This window comes from Heteronotia binoei, chromosome 1 (genome assembly GCF_032191835.1).
Source record: "Heteronotia binoei isolate CCM8104 ecotype False Entrance Well chromosome 1, APGP_CSIRO_Hbin_v1, whole genome shotgun sequence".
Taxonomy (NCBI): Eukaryota; Metazoa; Chordata; class Lepidosauria; order Squamata; family Gekkonidae; genus Heteronotia; species Heteronotia binoei.
In genome coordinates, this window is record NC_083223.1 from 83,980,941 (window position 1) to 83,986,747 (window position 5,807).

The following is a 5,807-nucleotide window of genomic DNA, read 5'->3' on the forward strand; positions in this document are numbered from 1 at the left end:
TTCCATTGAAGTGGAAGGGCTTTTTGAAATATCCCAGGACTGGATTTCCAATTTATCTTGTTCTGTCCTTCTAATGCAGGGGTGTCAAACTCATTTGTTATGAGGGTCGAAACTGACATAAAAGAGACCTTGTTGGGCCAGGCCACGTCTGGTTGGGCCGAGCCATGTCAGGCCAGGCCATGTGTGTACCTATTTAAGATTAGGTTGCAGAGATATAAATTCTATAAAGAACACAGACAAACACAATTTTTTTTAAAATTAAAACATGCTTAAAATATTAACACTCATTGGTCTTAAAGGTACTTTCTTTGTATTTCTCCCATGGGATCCAGGGAACGGGGCAAAGGAAACTCTGGCTCTTTCCTTCCTTCCCCAGGGACTTGGGCAGGGGGGAAGAGCCTCAGTCAATAGAAGGAAGAGAGGCTTGGTTCAGTAACTCTGCTGTGCAATTGAGAGAGCCTGGCAAAGCAAGCTATTCCTTCCCAAGGGAGGAGCCTCAGCCAATGGAGAAAATACAGGTTTTGTTATGTAGCTCCTGTGCAATTGAGCAAGTCTTGCAAAGCAAGCTGTTATGTAGAAGGAAGTAGATGACAGCCAGTTGCTCAGAGGCCTGATAGGAGCACCCCAGGGGCCTGATTCGGCCCCTGAACTGCATGTTTGACACCCCTGTTCTAATGCACTAAGATTGGGGTGTTTGCTTGTCAGGGTATGAAATTTGTACTATTTTGTATGGGAGTGTGTATTAAGAATTTGTAAAAAATTTTACTGTTTATTGTTTTATTGGTGAGGCTGGTCAGCATGGAACCTTTTGCGTTTTTTTTTCCTGTCACTCTCTGCCGTGTTTCTCTGTTTGATTTGCACACCCTCCTCCTTGGGGCAGCTGGGCGTTTACAACTTTTTTTTAATGGCACTAAAATATTGTTATACCCATATAATATTGTGAATTCTCAGTTTTCTTCCCCCCCTCTTTTAAGAGTAAGTCTATCCCTTTCCATTGGGAGATATGCCTTTCCCTTTATATGTCCTCAAAGGAAAGAGATAGGGACTGATTTCACACTCACCTTACACCACTCTCACATTCGTCTTCTCAGCATGGCTTCCTTCCAATTTCCCAATGTCTGCCCCAGGGCTGCAGCAAGTGTCGGCATTTTTGCGCAGCAAACAGAAACCGCTAAAAACCAGTTTCTTTTTGCTGTGCAAAAATGCCGATGCTTGCTGCAGCCCCAGGGCAGATTGTGGGAAATCAGAAAGAAGCCACGCTGAGAAGACGACCATGAGAGAGCAGTGTATGGTGAGTGCGAAATCGGCCAGAGACTTGCTTTTTTAAAAAGACTGGGGATTTAGAGGACACGTTACACCTAGCATTATAACATGATGTCAATATAATGATATTCTAGTGCCATTTCTAAAATTAAAAAAGCCTCCAAGTGGTGGTAAGAGGAAACATCCATTACTTCCAAGGTTTACTATGATATTTCCCAAAACTTCATAGCAAAGCAGGTTTGAGGAGGGTTGGATAAAAGCCAGAGAAACCCCAGGAGTTGAACAAATTCACCTTGATGCTGTAGAGAATTTTTTAAAAAACCCAGCTGCTTGCTTTCCAACAGCATTGTACCCTGGGCAGATAACCCATGTGGAAACAGCCATAGTAGGGGAGTTTGTTATTCAAAAACCTTTGAAATCAATAGCTGAATTCAGTGGACTTTTCTGCTAAGCATGTCATTTTGGAAGAATTATAAGGAGGGGATTTTCTTAATTGCAAAGAGTTGGCTTCAACAAGCCAGTGAACAAAATTTTCTTCTTCTCAGTTGATGAGATGTGGATGTAACCTTTCTTAAAGGATATTTGCATGCATCTCAAGATGGAACAATACTGTTATGGTTATACTATGCCAAAACTTAACATGCAACAAGGCACATTAGTTCCGTTTTAGGACTCCAGAGGCAACAGTACAAGGTGTTTCTGCAGAAAATTTTGAAGGAGCTAACATCAATCAAATCTCAGTTCTGAAGTTTTTCCCAGAAAACTGTAAAAAGTTTAACATTGCTAATGAATACTTCGGATTTAATTTGAGACAGAGTACCCCAGGTAGCTCATTCCGTGGATTAGCCAAGAGGATTGATGAATTGAATCTATCTTCTTCAGTACTAAATAATCATAGATCTGCCCCCCTTCCTGCAGGGAATTAAGCTCCTGCAGGGCATTCTATGTTTAAAAATGTCTCCATTCAGATTTTCATTCAGCACCATCTTTATCTGCTTTGTTCTTCCTACCCTTTGACAGAACAGACAATTTGCTGAGGCTATTGTTTCATTAGTGTGAGGAGGAAAGTTTTGGTTTGGTTTTTTTTTTTTTAATGAGTCATGCTATGTGTAGCAGATGGTATTTAAAATGAAGCTATAAAGATATGAAAATACAAATAAGGTTGAGATAAAAGATTGCCGGTAATGAGACTGATGGGAGTGAAAGCCAATAGAAATGGAGTAGGTCAGATGAAAGTAGCAGCCCAGCCAGCATATCACAGGACTTGCGCTGAGAAGATCTGTGAAAGAAGTAATGTAATGAACATGGGTAGATGGGAAGCAGAGAATGACCAATCGAGAAATCATAGTTGTTGGGGAAGCAGAGAGGCTATGAGGGAAGCAGTGTACTAAAATCAAAGTTCTAATCTAGACATATTAATTTATGGTTTGCATAGTTAAAATATAGTTGAGGGACAGAAGTTGTTTGCAAGTCAAGAAATGGCATAATAATTTCAAAGAGTAATGACAACCACATTAAAGGGATAACCAGATAAGTAATCATAGAAAAATGCCCAGTGACTATTCTTGAGATGTAGGATATGTCACATGTACAAGTATCAATTGATCTTGACTGCAATTAATTTTTTGTGCAGTGACCTCTTCTTTGGGTGATGATTATGTCACACCAGAAGCCATGGGGGGTTGTGGGAGGTCAGGGGATCAAATAGGCTTTTGTCCACTCTGTGGGGTCCATAAAGCAAACTATACGTGTCATGATGATGATGAAGAAGAATTGCAGATTTATACTCCGCCCTTCTCTCTGAATCAGAGACTCAGAGCGGCTTACAATCTCCCATATCTTCTCCCCTCACAACAGACACCCTGTGAGGTGGGTGGGGCTGAGTGGGCTCTCACAGCAGCTGCTCTTTCAAGGACAACCTCTGCCAGAGCTATGGCTAATCCAAGGTCATTCCAGCAGGTGTAAGTGGAGTTGGGAATCAAACCCAGTTCTCCCAGATAAGAGTCCACACACTTAACCACTACACCAAACTGATGTGCTGTGTTTGCTTCCCACAACCATAAATTATGCAATCAAGTTTCCCACATTTGTGGAAATCACAGCGTCAACATACCTTGAGTTCAATTAATGAGCCTCACCCTGGGAAAACCACCTTTGTGATCATAGTGTCTCTCCTGCCAGGTAGATGAAGAAGATGATATTGGATTTATATCCCGCCCTCCACTCCGAAGAGTCTCAGAGCGGCTCACAATCTCCTTTACCTTCCTCCCCCACAACAGACACCCTGTGAGGTGGGTGGGGCTGGAGAGGGCTCTCACAGCAGCTGCCCTTTCAAGGACAACCTCTGCCAGAGCTATGACTGACCCAAGGCCATGCTAGCAGGTGCAAGTGGAGGAGTGGGGAATCCAGTTCTCCCAGATTAGAGTCCGCACACTTAACCACTACACCAAACTGGCTCTCCGAGTATGTGTTTGCTTCCCATCAAGAGGTGCCATTCATAGGGAAGAGCAACACCATGCCTTGTGCCTAATATTGAGGCCACTGGTATCAGGGGCAGAGGCCAGACTTCATTCCTCCTTGACCTGTATTCTTACCTGTTTTTACTTTCATTCAAAGAAATGACTGGCTCCTCGACTTTTACATGAGAAAGTAAATCAGTCAGCCATAAAAGCTTTTCCAGGCACTGTAGTTTTCCTGTGGCAATTGCACAACCATGATTGAACTGGCCAAATGATATTGCCATGGAAACATTTTTATTGTGAAGGAATTTTTGTTTACTGGTGTTCAAGCCACTAATATATGTTGCTGAAAAAACAGTGCAAATTGTGAAGAGCTCCAAGAGGATCTTTCCAAACCAGATGAGCAAGCAACACCCAGGCAAATGAGGTTCAGTGTTAAGTAAGTGTCAAGTGATACACATTGGGGCAAAAAATTATGAACTTTATGTATATAACTATGGGGCCTGAACTGATGGTGACTGATAAAGAGAAGGATCTCGGGGTTATGATTAAAATAATTGTGTGCATTAAAATGATCAGTGTGCAGCAGTGGTAAAAATAGCCAGATGCTACACTGGAGGGTTATCAGGAAAGGGACTGAAAATAAAATGATTACAATGATAACACCATTGCAGCAATGTTTGCGATGCTGCCTATTTCATTTTTTAAAAAGGATACTATAGAGCTGTATAAGGTGCAGAGGACAACCTAAAAGTGATCACAGGGTTGAAATCTTACATTCTAATAGCGGTTAGTTAATCTTTGTATACTTAAATCTGGTGACTGGAGCTGTGAACAGAAAAAAACAAATCTTTCTACAAACCTGAAAAAAGGCCCCAGGTTTGCAGAAAAATGTGAAATCTAGAAAAAATACATTGGCTTTAAAAACCTGAAAATGATAAACAAAGTGCTTGTAGCTTTAAGCATTGAATTCCCTCTGGCTTTTGCTAGCAACACAATATTCCAGGCTGGGTTTATGTGAAGAAAAGGGCAGGGGGTAAGGTTTCCAGGTACTCAAGTTCTGCCAGTGAGGGGTGAGAGGGAGGTGGAGCTCCACCCCCAAACAGCAGTGTCGCAGCACAACACTGTCAATGTGATGACATCACAAGGAAGTGATGGCATCATGTTGGCAACATCACATGGGATACTCTGGTATAAGGGCAAAATTCTATGGTAAATTTGCCCTCAAACCATGATGTCATAGCTTTGGCAATTTTGCTGTTTGGGGGTGGGGTTGTCCCCTCTGGTCAGCTTGGCAGCAGTGGGAAGGAGCACATGAAATTGGGGGATCCCCTGCTCCCAAATGGGAATGAGAGGGGCAGACACATGCCTGAATTCCAAGCGGAGAATTCACTGCTTGGAGTTCAGCTCCCCACCCCTGCCTTCTTGCAAAAAGCATTTAAAGGAACCCTTGAAGTGCAGGCATGTGGTGTGCTGGTCCCCATGATGCCATCATGTTGGGGACATCTCCCCTCTCCAGAAACACCCCCCCCCAAGTCTTCCACCAGCGATAACAAAGGACTTGGCAACCCTACTGGAGAAGGTGGGGTTTGAGGAGAGAAGGGACCTCAGAGGGGTATAATATCATAAACTCCACCCTCCAGAGCAGCCATCTCCTCCATGGGAATTTGGGTTGCCAGCCTTCAGGTGGAGGCTGGAGATCACCTGGAATTACATTTACAACTACTATTCAGATGACAGAGATCAGTTCCCCTGGATAAAATGTCTGCTTTGCAGGGTGAACTCTGAGGCATTAAACCCTCTTGAGTTCAATTCCCCCCCCCCAAACCTCACCCTTCCAAGCCTCCATCTCCCCAAGAATTTCTCAACCTGGAACTGGCAACCCTAATGAGTGAACTGATCTCTGTAGCTGGGAGATCTGTTGTGATTCCAGGACATTTCCAAGCCGTGCCTGGAATTTGGCAACCCTAAGAGTTAAGGAAGCAGATAAGGGGAAGAGGCTATTAGGCTTTCAGGCAAGGGGAAGAGGAAATAGTGGGAGAGAAGGATATGAAATTCTGCCCACAAATCCTTGTGGGTTCCCAC

The 5,807-nt window shown here is 43.2% G+C and overlaps 1 pseudogene; it reads right to left on the reverse strand.

Annotated features, from left to right (window-relative positions):
• Positions 1-3,302: 3,302 nt before the first annotated feature.
• LOC132589092 (U1 spliceosomal RNA) lies at positions 3,303-3,452 on the reverse strand (annotated as a pseudogene).
• Positions 3,453-5,807: the final 2,355 nt, after the last annotated feature.